The sequence below is a fragment of the Bos taurus genome, chromosome 13, assembly GCF_002263795.3.
Source record: "Bos taurus isolate L1 Dominette 01449 registration number 42190680 breed Hereford chromosome 13, ARS-UCD2.0, whole genome shotgun sequence".
NCBI classification, from domain to species: domain Eukaryota; kingdom Metazoa; phylum Chordata; class Mammalia; order Artiodactyla; family Bovidae; genus Bos; species Bos taurus.
The window spans coordinates 81,210,483-81,226,430 of NC_037340.1; the positions used below are offsets into that span (position 1 = coordinate 81,210,483).

At 48.1% G+C, this 15,948-nt stretch overlaps 1 long non-coding RNA gene across 1 annotated transcript in view; it reads right to left on the reverse strand.

Moving 5' to 3' along the window:
* Positions 1–10,018: 10,018 nt before the first annotated feature.
* The window catches only part of LOC132346992 (uncharacterized), a 106,158-nt gene continuing 100,228 nt past the window's right edge, over positions 10,019–15,948 (reverse strand). Inside the window, exon 5 of the long non-coding RNA XR_009497063.1 lies at positions 10,019–10,076. This is a non-coding gene — a long non-coding RNA (uncharacterized lncRNA). The remainder of the gene's footprint in view (positions 10,077–15,948) is intronic.

Sequence of the window (15,948 nt, forward strand, 5' to 3'; positions counted from 1 at the left end):
CTCAGGCTCTAGAGGACAGCGTGCAGAGGACAGACAAACCGCACATCTTAAGGAAGGAGAGACGCAACATTCACAGCCAACCACAGCTTTTTTCTTTTATGTGTCACATAAATAGTACAGATTGTGCTTTTAAAGAAAAACTGAGTACAACATGAGAATTGGATCCTGGATCAGATTGTAACGTTTTTCTTATAAAAGACATACATTGGTCAATAGGTCGGATCTGAGTAAGGTTTGTAGATTAAATCATGTGTACTGTATCAATGGTAGTTTCATGATTTTGATAATCATCCTGGGATTATTATGTTGACGTAGAATAATTTTTTTGGAAATCTTTTCTGGGTAGGTGGACCAGGGATCGAAACTAAGCCCTTTGCACTGGTTAGGGAGTCTTAACCACTGGACCACCGGGGAAGTTCCAAAAGAATGCTATTTTTAAACCAGAAATATACACAAGGTGGGGAAAAAAAATCAGGAATATGGGGAGAGAGTTAACTTTTGTTTGTCAACACATTTCCAGGAATTGTTCATGACTCGAAGCTACTGTGATTTCATGCAAGATAATAATTTTGAAGGAAAAGTGAAGTGCTCAATTGCTGGGCTGATCTTTCTACTGCTTAAGGCCCTGGACAAATTAATTAAGCACTTGCTTTGTACCTTCATCCTGTCACCTGTAAAATGGGTGTAATAATAATTTATTCCATTTAGTCATTGCCACAATTAAAGCAGATGATGTATACGGAGCAACATTCAGCTCTGGTTCATGACAGGTGTCAGAAGCTGGTCAGTAGGTGGTCACGGTTTTGCTTAAATCATTTCTATAGCTTTTGTTTTGATGATTTGGCTTTTGTGTGATTGGTAATAACTTAAAACAGAATGGCTTGCCTCTAAATCATACGCTTTAGAAAACACAGTGTTTGGAAGCTGGACTCAATTCCTACCAAGATAAGCACTTTTACAGTTACATGGAGGTTATGTTCTGCCCGTGTGGAAAAATATTTTCTGAAAAGTATAATAAACTTTAGCTTCGAGGAATAAGACTATATTGGTTACAGGGAGTAGCTGTTGGTTTTGTGTAAAAAAAGAAAAGGAAAATTTATCCAAAAAATAGACACTCATTAGTCCCAGGGACCGGAGAAGGCGATGGCACCCCACTCCAGTACTCTTGCCTGGAAAATCCCATGGACGGAGGAGCCTGATAGGCTGCAGTCCATGGGGTCGCAAAGAGTCGGACACGACCTCACTTTCACTTTCACTTTCCACTTTCATGTTTTGGAGAAGGAAATGGCAACCCACTCCAGTGTTCTTGCCTGGAGAATCCCAGGGACAGGGGAGCCTGGTGGGCTGCCGTCTACGTGGTCGCACAGAGTTGGACTCGACTGAAGCGACTTAGCAGCAGCAGCGGTAATAGTAGTAATAGCAATACCAGCACTTGCGGGTGTAGTGCAGCCTGGATTCCTAACTCTTCTGCTATCATGCCTCTTCAGAGGTAAGTCTTGCAAGTTCTGTAAGTTGTAATAGTTCCCATTTTTTACAGTCTAATTTTTGGGAGCCTGGAGAAGGGGAACAGAGCGTTATGAGGTAAGGACCATACCCCGTATCCCATCTCAGCCACTACCCCTTCCTTCCGGCCCTTCCTCCTCTCCCATCCTTTTCTCTCGTGGAGAAGACCCGTCTGTCCGGGCCCTACACTGTGGGCAGCGGGCAGGCGCAGGGAGGCACACAGCCCATGTGGGCTGCGCTCGGCGCCTGGGCGCTCCTGGGCTCCGACCCCTTCTGCTGCAGGTGGAAGGCGCCTCGCACAGACCGAGCCTTTGCCTGGAATGGGGAGTGTCTGCAGTGCTTCTACATTTTCTGGGGCTCAGGAGGGAGACGCTGAGGACCCTGGGTGGCCCCCGGAGGCTGTGGCCCCGCTGCAGGCAGGCTGGTGCACAGCCCCCAGTGAAGGCCTGGCTGCCCCGAGCAGGGACCACCGCCCGGGGCCTCTGCTCCTCCGGGCCGGGCCAGCCTCCTGCCCGGGGGCTCCTTGCCACCTCTTTTGGATTAGAAATGTGCGGCACGTTCAGAGTAGACAACCGGTGGCAACAAACAGAACAGGAAAAGGCCTTCGTCACCTCCAGCCGGCAGTGAAGACAGTCTGCGTGGATGGTTGTAACCAACCAACAGCAAGTGTCCCGAGCGGCTCCTCACCTGGTTGCTGGCGCACTGCCGTGGCACTTGAGGACAGAGGGCATCGTGACTCTGCCCCCAGCTCGCACACAGCTTGGCAGAAGCAGTCAACCACACTTAAGCGACTGAAGCGTCAGGTGATAAGGGAAGGTGCTTTGCTGAGATGGACAGATAAGACCTAGAAAGGGCTGTTAAGTAGGCCTAGAGCTGGTTGTGAAAGAAGATTGAGAAGGCCCCAGGTGTCAGGAGGACTAGCCGATGTTATTGCCCGGTGTAGCGGTGAAGGACGTGGACAGATTCACCCGCCCGAAGGAGGAGTCCTGACCGTCGTCGTATATGGGCTGTGTGGCCTTGGGCAGACTAGGTAGAGCTTGGAAGCCTCAGTTTTCTGATCTGTAAAATGGGAGGATACTGGTATCTGTCAACCAGGTGACAGTGGGGTCGAGGGAGAAAGTGGATGTGTGAGCTCGTGGAGGAAGGAGCGCGACCGTCACGTCATGTCTGCCGGGTAACAGCTTTGGATTGAGCAGAGCAGAAAGGACAGCAGCGTCCCTGTCCTAGAATTTAAGGCTGCAGAGCGGTGACCCGAGGCCAGAAGGCACTTGCAGGCATGTTGTGTTTGGTTCGTGGAGTATTTAAAGGTTTTTAGAAGGAGGCAAATTGCTTGCACATTCACGTATTCCCAGGAATTTCTTGGCAGTCCAGTGGTTAAGACTCTGCTTCCACTGTAGGCCGTGTGGGTTTGGTCTGTGATCGGGGAACGAAGATCCCGCATGCTTCGAGGTGCGGCCAAAAATTAATAAATAAGTAAAATAAAGATGTCCCCTAGAAAAATGAGAAAGTCAGGCAACTCCCCACATGAAGACAATGGCTGAGTAGCAGTGAGCTCAGGTTGATGGCGTGAACTTTGCTAGAATCTCTTGTCCTTTAGGGCCTCCCTCATCCTCTTGGCGCTGGAGTTTGTTCTTACACTTGCATTAAAGGTGATGCTGCTGGTCTGGGAACCACACTGTGAGATCCATGGACCTAGAAAACATGCATCTTTATTTGGCTTTATTTGCAGAAGTAATATTTGCTGACCTTAAAATAAAATGCAGACAATGCAGAAAGGTATAAAATAGAAAGTGAAAATCAATGGCTAATTTCTATCCTTCTGGAAGAATTAAGGAAAAAAAAGTTAATTTTTAAAAATTGCTTGTTTGTTTATAAACTGATGTGCTACAGGCCATACCATATAATTTAAGAGCTGGGAAGGTTAATCTTTCTTTTCCAGATTGGCTTGAAGTTACAACAAATTGAACAGAAGAAGAAAGTGAGGGCTGAGAGGAGGTACAGTGATCAGTAACAGATGGAGACTCAGTGCTGAGCTCACTTAACCCCCAGAGCAGCTTAGGCGGGGAGGTACTGGTTAATACTCTCCTTTTACAGATGAAGAAATAGAGGCTTAACTCTGTCAGTGACTCACACACGTATGGTCACACAGCCTGTGACAGTGATGTTGGGGTTTGAACAGGAGCGACCTCATATTCATGCTCCTTGTTCCTGGGCCCACTCACTCATTCCTTCTCCCCAGCTTTGCCGGTTGGCATTTACCGATGGTCCCTTAAACACCGGACACTCTGCCAAGAGCTGGGGACACAAAGATTTCAGGGATGTGAAGCATGTTCCCATGCTTTGTTCTCTGTGGACTCGATTCAGGATTCCCTGTGGCTGTTGTCTTCTGGAGAGGATGCACAAACGCAGCATTTGAGGCACAGTTTCGGGGTTACACTAAAGCCAGAGCCTCCGCTCGTCTCAGACACGTTCCCGGAGCTTATTTATGAATGTCGAAGCCTCCCGAGCTAAGGATCCTTGATCTTGCAGCATAATCCCCAAGGTTTGTCGCAGGGGCTCAGAGACTGCAACTTGTGCCTGGTACTGAGCAGGGGCGTTGGTGTTTTGGCCTCGCCCACGATTTGAGTGAGCACCACAGCCTTGGCGTTCTCATTATTAGACACAGGGCGGGCTTCACAGGCCTGCGTCTGGGCCCCAGGCTCAGAAGAGTCCCGCACTCGCCTTAATGCTCTGCTGTCACCATCTTGAAATTCTTAGTAATTTTTGAAAAAGGAGCTCACATTTTCACTTTGCACTGGCCCTTATTAGACGCTGTGGCACCCTAAGAAAGACCCTGGAAGACTCAACATTTGCTGATGATAATTACAGGGCAAGTATTCATTCATTTCACCCCCACAGTGTCCCAGTGTGATCAGTTCTAGTTTTACCCCCATTTTACAGAGAAGTATGTTGTAAATGCAGTCAGTCCTTGAAATGTCTAATGTTACTTAGTAATGAGTGAGCCTTATTAGCGTAATGAGTCTAGAATCTTGCCTATTTGTATAAATTCCTCATCTGTTTTAAACACACAGAAAGTTGCGTCTCTGGGGACCTGACCCAGCCGAGCAGATATCTTCTTTCTGTAAATACTAAGTTGTTATCTTCAGTGTTCTAGTGGGAGTTCAGGAAGTTCTGATTGATCTTAATTCATCTCCTGAGTGCATCCAAATCCAACTCTCCATCATAATGGGCCTGGACCGTGCTGAATTGCAGGCTGGGGTGAGGCTGCAGTTCGTGGCTCCAGCTGCTGGTGACTGCGGGGAGACCGGCGGAGCAGAGGAGCCGCCTGCGGTCCCCACAGCTGGACGCAGGTGGCCGGGGAGGAAGCCGCTGCGTCTGGGCCTGATTCCCGGCCCGGTCTGGGAGGGGGCGGGCGGTGGAGCAGCGATTCGGAAACTCGAATTTCAGCTTTGCCTTCCTCCCAGTGCACTCCCCAGCTCGCTGCCTGGAGATCTGTGCCTCGTTCAACTGTGGTTCTTTGAGCACAATTTGGATCGCTAACTCAAAAGAGAACTGAAAGTCTATTTTTGACTTAAAAAAAAAAAAAAAAAAGAAAGTCTCTGGTACGTTGAAATGCTAAGAGAAATGTGTACTACATTTCTTAATTAGTTTTCTCTAATAAAATACTTTTTATGGTTTTCTGTGCCAACGGTATACTGTTCCCGTAACTATTTGATTAAAAAGGAAAGAGTTCTTTGAAAAACCATATTATTGTAATATTAGAACTGAAATTATACCTGTTACTCCATACTACTGCCCATGGCCTTTTGGACCTTTCTCATTATACTGATTTGTAAGATATTTTGTCTTCTGTGGGGAAACTTTGTGGCCTGTCTTTTTTTTTTCCTTTCCTTCCTCCCTCACTCTCTCTTTCACCCTCTTTCTTTCTTCTAAAAGAAATCAACTGCTTTCTCATTGTTGTAGGATATGTATGTGCTGTTTACTACACAATTTCGAGTATGAGATGGCACCCTTTCATGAGAAATTCATTAAAAACAGTAACACACGGCATTTAAAAAACATATTTCTTAATACTACAATTGAGCTTGATTGCATGAAATACAACTTGCAGACTGGAAACCGAAATAAATTCCAAAGTATGTTTTTAAACACCCGGGTACTGGGCTCTGTGACCGGCAACTGTGGACACTGAGTGGATGAAAACCCCGCCTGGAAGATTACCACTTTATTCTTACCAGCTACTGAGGTCCTGTGCTAAGAGCATTAAATGGATCATTTCATTTAATCCTCACAACCATTCAAAGGAGTAATACCATTATCCTTGCATCATCCATGAGAAATGCCCAGAGAGGTTAAACAACTTGCTCAAGGATGCGGAGCCACTAAATGGCGGTGCTGGATATAAAACCACATCCAGCTGGCTGCAAAGCAAGGTCACTTACAGCCTGCACGCATCTAGGAGCCCTGCCTGGTTGGGTTGAGAAGAAAAACCACTAAGGCACTCACAGGGCCCGCAACCTTGCTGGACTTGTATCTCCTCCCTCCTCTGAGAAGGAAACTGAAAGTGTGATGTCTTTGGTTTGATTCTGTTTAGGCTCTGAGGTTACACTGTCTCTGGGTTCTGCTCTACCCGTAACGAGTCACATGGCCATGTGTAGAATACTTTCTTTTCTACCGCTCAGGTTTTCATTCCTGAAAATGTAGATAATAGTGACCTGCCTAACGACATTAAGCCGGGCTTCCCTTGTGGCTCAGCTGGTAAAGAATCCACCTGCAATGCAGGAGACCTGGGTTCCATCCCTGGGTTGGGAAGATCCCCTGGAGAAGGGAATGGCCACCCACTCCAGTGTTCTGGCCTGGAGAATTCCACAGTCCATGGGGTTGCAAAGAGTCGGACACAACTGAGCGACTTTCACTTCACTAATGACATTATGGGGATTAAATGAGAAGATCTGTGTAAAATACATTCAGAAACAGGTGGCTGACTTATTAAGCTCATGTGTTCTGCTCAGTGGTTGAAATTATTCTTAAAAGTTGACGAATTCATTATGAAGAAATACATTTTATTTTTATTTTTGAGCTTAGCTTTAGGTTCATTGAAAAACTGAACAGAAGGTACAAAGTCTTCCTAAATATTGGTGCCCCCACCCCGAGCACAGCCTCCCCCGCTGTTAGCATCCCACACTCGAGGGGGCGTTTGTTGCGACTGATGGACCTACGCTGATGCATCATCGCCACCCAAAGCCCAGAGTCCACAGTGGGTTCAGTGGGTACTGTACGTCCTATGGGTTTGGACAAATATGTAAGGGCGTATATTCACCATTTCAGTGTCATGCAGGGTATTTCCAAGGCCCTAGGAGTCCCCCACCAGTTTTCATGATGGTGGTGACTACTCCACCAATTCCTCTCTCTCCAGGCCCCCGTAACACATGCATACATTTATCTTTTTTCACAGTTATTGAAATTGATATACAGCACTGTATAAGGTTAAGGTGTATAGCATACTGACATGTCTTACATATTAATGTATTGTGAAATGATTACTGCAGTAAGCTCTGTTGTTGTTCACTTGATAAGTCACGTCCCACTCTTTTACCATACCATAGACTGTAGCCCACCAGGCTCCTCTGTCCATGGGATTCTCCAGGCAAGAATTCTGGAGTGGGTTGCCGTGCCCTCCTCCAGGGGATCTTCCTGACCCAGGGATCAAACCCCAGCCTCAAATCTCCTGCACTGGAGGCGGGCCCTTCACCACTGGCGCCTCCCAGGAAGCCCTGTTGATGCCTGTAGACAGTGGCAAGTCGTTTCTGAGATAAAAGGTGGTTTATAAGAGGATTGTTGGAGACGGAAATGGCAACCTACTCCAGAGTTCTTGCCTGGAGAATCCCAGGGATGGTGGAGCCTGGTGGGCTGGCGTCTATGAGATCGCACAGAGTCGGACACGACTGAAGCGACTTAGCAGCAGCAGCAGCATAAGAGGATTATGAAGGGTCAGAACTCTATAGATTGGGAATCAGGAGTCCACGGAAGGTTTTTGAACACGGGTGTGGTGTGATTCAGTCGGCATTTTAGGTAGAATCACTTGGGGGTTTACTATGGACTGTTTATTTACTGTGGACCAGCCACATGGTCAAATAGTTTGGGGAAATAATGGTGAGTCAAAACAGAGCTAGGCTCCGGGGCAGGCGACCTCTGAGAGGGCTCCCGTGGTCCCCACCCCCTGGTATTCACGCCCCTGGGTGTGGGCTGAAGCCAGTGACTCAGTTCTAATGAAAGAATATGACAGAAGTAAGGGGGTGTCATTTCAAAGCTTGGTTACACAAAGGTTGTGACGTCTGTGCCATCTGCCCGCTGTTGCTCTGTCTCACAGCTCACTTGCCCTGAGAGGGTCAGTTGCCATGTTGTGAGCTGCCCTGTGAAGGGGCCCACTTGGCGGGAGCTCAGCAAGGCGTCCAGTCAACAGCCAGAGACCCACGTGGTGCCACAGTCCTGCAGCCACCAGGCGCCGAGTTCTGCCGGCAGCCACACACCCTTCCCCGGTGGACACCTTCCGTCAGGCCGCAGCCCCAGCCTGCACTTGGCTTATGTTTTCCATGGTTAGCATAGCTGCACTGTGGGCTTCCCAGGCAGCACTTGTGGTAAAGAATCCACCTGCCAGTGCAGGAGACCTGGGTTCGATCCCTGGGTCGGGAAGATCCCCTGGAGTAGGACATGGCAATCCACTCCTGTATTCTTGCCTGGAGAATCCCACGGACAGAGGAGCCTGGAGGGCTACAGTCCATAGGGTCAGAAAGAGTCAGACACAACTGACTTGACTAAACCTCCCCCACACACGTGCTATGTAACTTAAAAATTATTCATTTGGCTGTGTGGGTCTTGGTGACAGTACTCGAGACCTTCAGTCTTTGCTACGGCATGTGGGAGCCTTAGCTGCAGCATTCAAACTCTTCGTTGTGGTGTGAAGGGATCTAGTTCCCTGACCAGGAATCAAACTCACACCCCTGCATCGGGAGTGCAGAGTCTTAGCCACTGGGCCGACAGGGAAGTCCCCCACCCTACGCGTTAATTGTACCTGGAACTGAGGCATTCTTTAAACCACACCCAGATTCCTGAGCCACTGTGATACTAACTGCAGAAATCACCGCTGCTTTTAGCAGCTTTGTCTGGGGATAATTTGTTTCTCAGAAATGGGTATCCTGATTTCCCTGGTGGCTCAATGGTTAAAGATCCGCCTGCCAACGCAGGGGACACCAGCTGGGTCCCTGCCCCAGGAAGATCCCACATGCTGTGAAGCAACGAAGCCCGAGACTCAGGGCTCCAGGGCCCGGGGTCTGCAACCTGAGTGCCTGTGCTGCCGCTTCTGAAACCCACGTGCCTAAAGCCTGTGCTCCACAGCGAGAGAAGCTCTGCAGCTCGAGCCGCAACTAGGGAAGGCTGGAGGGGAGCAACCCAGACCCGGCGAGCCAAAATAAACACACAAATAAGATTAAAAAATGGACAAGTGATGTGGTCTCTGTCCTCAGGCAACTTACAGCCTGGGGGAGGAGAGTGAATGTGTGTGGATGCATGCTCGGTCTCTCAGTTGAGTCCGGCTCTTTGTGACCCCGCAGACTATAGCCCTCCAGGTTCCTCTGTTCATGGGATTTCCCAACAAGAATATGGGAGGGGGGGTGCCATTTCCTACTCCAGGGGGTCTTCCCTGCCCAGGGATCGAACCCGCGTCTACTGAGTCTCCTGCTTTGGCAGGCAGATTCTTTACCAGTGAGCCACCAGGGAAGCCTGGGAGGGAAAGATGTCATTTAAATGTGACCCCAGTTTTGTGGCCTTACAGCTGTGTCACGTGCGGTCGGAGAGGAGGATGGGTGTTCAAGGATAAGAGCGGATGCAGGGGCCGGTTCGGAGGTGCCTGCGATGGTCCAGTCTAGGAGGATGGGCTGGACGGGGGTCAGTGGGAGACACGAGATTTCTAGGCAGCAAAACTGGTAGGGCTGGGACTTCGCTGGTGGCCCCGTGGTGAAGACCCCACACTCCCAGTGCAGGGGACCCAGGTTTGATCCCTGGTCAGGGAACTAGATCCCACATGACACAGCTTTAAAAAAAAAAAAAAGATCTCGAATGCCTCCACTAAAGATCCTGCGTGGCGCAAGGAAGACTGAACATCCCGTGTGCCACAACTAAGACCAAATAAATAAATATTTAGAAAATTGGCAGGACTTGTCAATGGTTTGGACAAGGAGGATGAGGAGGAAGGAACTGTCAAGGCTGACTCATGAATGCTTCTGGCCGGGGAAGCAGCAGAGTCTGGAGACGAGATGCTGTCCAGGTGCTACGTAAAGAGGCCATGAAGACGCAGAGTCAGAGACGGTAGGACAGGCAGAAGCATCCCCAGGGCGCCATAGCGAGAACTCAGGACTCGGCAGCTGCCTGGCCGCGGGGTAAAGCCTTGGGAAAGGAGCCGTCTACAAGGACGTGGGCCCAGGCGTTCTTTGCTATCTCTAACATGCAGAATACGTACCCCATGAAGTACCCTCAAATCTGTCCATTTACACAGAATTAAGCTGGTCTGTGAATGCCTAGAGGGAAGAAGAGAATAATAGAGCTTTTCAATATCCACAAAGTATTATTAAACCCAAAGGGGGAAAAGTACTGTTTTAATGAACCCATTAGATACACTTGGAGATGTATTGCAGGCCGTAGAAGTGACCGGAATGAGCTGGGTGACAGAAACCCTGTTCCTAGTTGAACAGGGCTGTGCTGATGGTCAAGTTTGAATTGTTAGCCTAAATGAGTTTGAATGGAAATAAATGATTTTGATTTGGCAAGACTCACGTGTGGCAATTGCAAACTGATACATTTCTATATATATGGTACGAAAGAATATGCATATACACACATACCTTTCATATATATCAGTATTTAATATACAATGACTATATTATAGATAAATGTACAATATACAAATTGTTTATCATTTTATTAAATTTTAATTTATAATTAGTATATCATCCTTCATTACTTGCAAATACACCGAATAAACATCATCTTTCATTCACTTATAAACACTAATAAATAGTGTTTATTTATTTAAAATAAATTTAAAATTTTATATATATATATATGATCTCCCTTAATCTAACCTTTAAATCTTTAGTCATCACTCAGCCCAGCTGACGTCTGTGCTCGTACAGAAAGACACCACACCGTGGTGTCAGCTGTCACCTGCAGGATGCTGCAGCCTGGTGAACAATGCCGTCCATCCACCAGGCGTTCCGGCCGGTTGAGATTAAGACTCTATGTACGTGAGCAGATAAATTTAAGCATTGGAGCTCTCTGCGTTCCAACTCACCCCTCTACATTTTTGTTCAAACAAATTAGGCTTGTAAATACTTGGACAATTTTAACAACACGTGGAGGCCCTCCGTCTTGTTTCTGAGATAAGACAGCACAAAACAGGCCAGACAGCGGCTCTGGCGTCCTGACAGGCCTCTCGGCCCTGCGCTTGCCTTCCCGCAGTCCATTCTCTGCAGGAGTCAGTGATCCTCTCAAAAAGCGAATCGGAACCTGCCGCTGCGTGTTCACACCCTCTCAAGCGGCTCCCACTGGCTGCATCAACGCCCCTCCCAGGCCCGGAACCTCTGTGACGGGCCCCCCACCTCCCGGCAACCCTTTCCGCTCTGCGTCGCTCCTGGTCACAGCACGGAGCGTCGTGTGATAACGACGCACCAGCCTTGCCCCTCCGCCTCTGTCGGGCAGGCCTCTGCCTGCGACGGGGCCTTCCCAGTCGCCGCTGTCCACCGGGAGCACACTTCTGGTCGTGTTCCCCAGGGCTGGCGTCTCCTCCTCACTCGAGTGGACTCGCGTGAAGACTGTCCCTCCTCTGGTCCTTTCTCCTGTCATGCTGTTTTATTGCCACAAGCTCACGCGTGTCATTGCCTGAAACGACCTTTCTTGACTGTCCTTGGGAACTGGTTTTTGGCGGTCTCTCTTACCCGGGTGCCTCCTCCAATAGGGCTGTGTCCTTTTCAGTGTCCTTCACCACTGTCTCTCCAGATCCTAGGACACTGCTTGGCACTTAGTAGGTGCTCAAAAAAATCAATTTTTTTTATTTAAATAGGTTTATTAAATGGACATGGAACAACAGACTGGTTCCAAATAGGAAAAGGAGTACGTCAAGGCTGTATGTTGTCACCCTGCTTATTTAACTTCTATGCAGAGTACATCATGAGAAACGCTGGGCTGGAAGAAGCACAAGCTGGAATCAAGATTGCCAGGAGAAATATCAATAACCTCAGATATGCAGATGACACCACCCTTATGGCAGAAAGTGAAGAGGAACTCAAAAGCCTCTTGATGAAAGTGAAAGTGGAGAGTGAAAAAGTTGGCTTAAAGCTCAACATTCAGAAAACGAAGATCATGGCATCTGGTCCCATCACTTCATGGGAAACAGATGGGGAAACAGTGGAAACAGTGACAGACTTTATTTTTTTGGGCTCCAAAATCACTGCAGATGGTGACTGCAGCCATGAAATTAAAAGACGCTTACTCCTTGGAAGGAAAGTTATGACCAACCTAAACAGCATATTAAAAAGCAGAGACATTACTTTGCCAACAAAGGTCCGTCTAGTCAAGGCTATGGTTTTTCCTGTGGTCATGTATGGATGTGAGAGTTGGACTGTGAAGAAAGCTGAGTGCCGAAGAATTGATGCTTTTGAACTGTGGTGTTGGAGAAGACTCTTGAGAGTCCCTTGGGCTGCAAGGAGATCCAACCAGTCCATTCTAAAGGAGATCGGTCCTGGGTGTTCTTTGGAAGGAATGATGCTAAAGCTGAAACTCCAGTACTTTGGCCACCTCATGTGAAGAGTTGACTCATTGGAAAAGACTCTGATGCTGGGAGGGATTGGGGGCAGGAGGAGAAGGGGATGACAGAGGATGAGATGGCTGGATGGCATCACAGACTCGATGGACGTGAATTTGAGTGAACTCCGGGAGATGGTGATGGACAGGAAGGCCTGGCGTGCTACGATTCATGGGGTCGCAAAGAGTCGGACATGACTGAGCGACTGAACTGAACTGATTAAATGGACTGGCCCCAGCCACTCTGAATAATAAAGACTAATCAAAACTAAGCATCATGGTGACCATTCTCCTGGATAAAGATTTCAACGTATTCAAATGTGTTGCTACAGGCAGAATCCTTGTCTTATAAACAGAATCGTGTGGTGATGGGCAGCCTGGCTCATGAGTCAGTGGAATGGGCAGGGCAACAGTCAACTACACATTCTATGAGGTATAGTATTGGTCATCCAACTCCTCCCTGGGCATGTCAGCTATTTTTAAAATAGCTTTCTTGAGATATAATTCACATACCGTACAACTCACCTATTCAAATATACGGTTCAGTGGCATTTAGTTTATTCACAGAATTGTGCAACCGTCACCACTAAATCCAGAACATTTTCATTATCTCAAAAAGAAACCCCTTCCTCATTAGCACTCATTCCTCAATTCCCCCCAGTCCTACCTCCCTCTAGTAGACAAGTCAAGTCTTGTCTCTATGGACTTGACTATTCTGCATTTTTAAAGGGCTTCCCAGGGGCTCAGTGTTAAAGAATCCACCTGTTGATGCAGGAGACACAGGAGATGCAGCTTCAATCCCTGGTTCAGGAAGATCCCTTGGAGAAGGAAATGGCAACTAACTCCAGCATTCTTGCCTGAAAAATCCCATGAACAGAGGAGCCTGGCGGGCTACAGCCCATAGAGTCTCAAAGAATTGGAGAGGACTGAGCCACTGAGTGTGCACGCACCTCTCAAACATGCGACCCATTGGGATTGGCTTCTTTTACTTGACTTCACGTTTTCAAGATCCATCTGTGTTGGAATACGTGTCCTTTTTTTTTTTTAAAGTCACTCAGCCATGTCCATGGACTACTGCAGCCTGCCGGGCTCCTCTGTCTGTGACATTCTCCAGGCCAGAATACTGATGTGGGGAGCCTTTCCCTTCTCCGGGGATCTTCTCAACCCAGGGATGGAACCCAGGTCTCCTGAGGTGGATTCTTTACCGTCTGAGCCACCAGGGAAGCCCAAGTATACTGGAGTGGGTAGCCTATCCCTTCTCCAGGAGAGCTTCCTGACCCAGGAATCGAACTGGGGTCTCCTGCATTGCAGGCAGATTTTTTACCAGCCGAGCTACCAGGGAAGCCCAATATGTATCCATACTTTATCCCTTTTCATTGCCAAATATTCCATTTCATTTATCCACTCATCTGTTGATGGACACTAGGCTAATTTCCATTTCTGGGCTGATGAACATCTGCTTTCAGTCATCTTGGGCAGTAACTCCAGGTTTATCCTTTAGAGGAACTGGCGGCGGCTTTCCAAAGTGACTGCCCTGGTTTCCGATGGCACATTAGTTCTTGAGAACCGGTTGACTCGGACGACACACAGCGTGTCCGAGAGCCTGCCGCCAGGCCGGTGGAGATGCTGGGAGGGCCGGTGAGGGAAGCGGCGAGCCCTGCTGAACAAAACCCGATTGTTGTAACGTGAATGGAGATTTGATGATGCAACAAAGTGCTTCCCTGTTTGTGGTCTGGGAGAGGATTTCAGTGATCCAGGGAAAAGGCATTAATCACAAAGAATCCCGACGTGAGAACACACTGCTCTTTCCATTGTCTGGTCCATCCTTATGATCACTCAAAGAACACAGGCTCAGTGTGACGCTAATATGTCTTTAACACCTCGCTAATACTTGCAAATCTCCCTTTGGAACCAAGAAAGAGCAGGTCATCGGCTCTTCAGAGCCTTCAGCAGGCAACACGATATGGCCAGAATTTAAGCATTTTATTTTTGTGCATTTTCTTAAACAGTTACTTTCTTTTTATGGAATATGGTATTGATTTCCATTTATAGCAGCGACAAAGTGTTTTCTCTTAGACATTATATTTAAAGCAGAACACTATTTAAAAAATAAGCAGTGGTAATATTCTTCTCTGGTCCACAGGGAAGATTTAAAAACAATAAAGGCTCTTAGTATAATGGCTAAGTATTCTTTGATGTCCTTGCTATGTGACAATCAGAGGTGTTTTTTTCAATATTTATTTATTTGGCTGAGCTGGGTCTTTACTGCGATATGTGGGATCTAGTTCCCTAATCAGGGATGGAACCTGGGTGCCTGCACTGGGGTCATGCAGTCTTAGCTACTGGAGCACCAACCAGGGAAGTCCTGTGACAATCAGGGCTTTAAGAATTTTAGGCCAGTCAACTTAGTGCAACATTCACAACACTCACCACTCAGATGAGGAAACTGAGGCTCGGTGACCTGCTCCAAGTCACACGGCGAGGAAGCAGCAGAGCTGTGATGGGCACCCAGGCAGCTGGCAGTGTCTTGTTCTGATGGTGGCGCGTGGAAGAGTGATGGTGGGAAAGCTCAAGCTCAGCGACGCATCATGGTGCAGCCAGCTCACGGCGGCTCCTTCACCGCCGTCCCTCCACCCTCTGCTTTGGGGTTGGGTCCCAGCCACCTGGATTGAACTAAACGACCATGCTCTTCCAACTACCTTTGAGTAAATCAGGGGCAAGACTTGACCCAGGCTGGGCAAATTCAGGTCTTCTCTGAGAATCTGGAACTGTTTTTCAGAGATGGGCTTCCCAGGTGGTGCAGTGGTAAAGGATTCACCTGCCAGTGCAGGAGATGCAAGAGATCCGGGTTCAACCCCTGGGTTAGGAGATCCCCTGGAGTCAGAAATGGCACCTACTCCAGCATTGCCTGGAAAGTTCCATGGACAGAGGAGCCTGGTGGGCTGCATTCCATGGCATCACAAAGAGTCGGACATGACTGAGCACACACACACACACACACACACACACACACACTGAAAGAGATGCAGTCTCCACAGTGAACACTGAAATATGTCAAACAGGGAGACCTGGGTACCTGCATTTTCTGTAGATGGAGCCAGTCTACAAGGAAGAGGAGCATGAAGATGTGCAGAGAGAGACAGAGTGGAGAGACTGTATTTCCTCGGCTCCCTGTGGCTTCCGCTTCCTAGTCCTGGTCCTTCCTGAGGCCAAGTCAGACCTGTAGTTCTGGACTGCCTTATCTGCACCCTTTCAGAAATGCGACCTTTCAACCAAAGCTAGCTAGAGTGGGTTACTGTTTCTTTTAATAAATACAGATTTTAGTAAGAAATGCAAGCAATACGTAGATGCAAAAGAGGGAGGTAAGGAACTCAAGATCTATAGGAAGAGTTTTCAGAAATGAAATGAATATCCTCTGGAGGACACGACTGGACCTCCCTGGTGGTCTAGTGGCTAAGAATCCGCTTGCCAGTGCAGGGGGCACAGGTTCAGCCCCCGGTCTGGGGAAGATCCCACACAACGCCTGTGGGGCAACTACTGGAGCCCAAGTTCTACAGCCTGTGCTCTGAGACCAGAGAAGCCACTGCGATG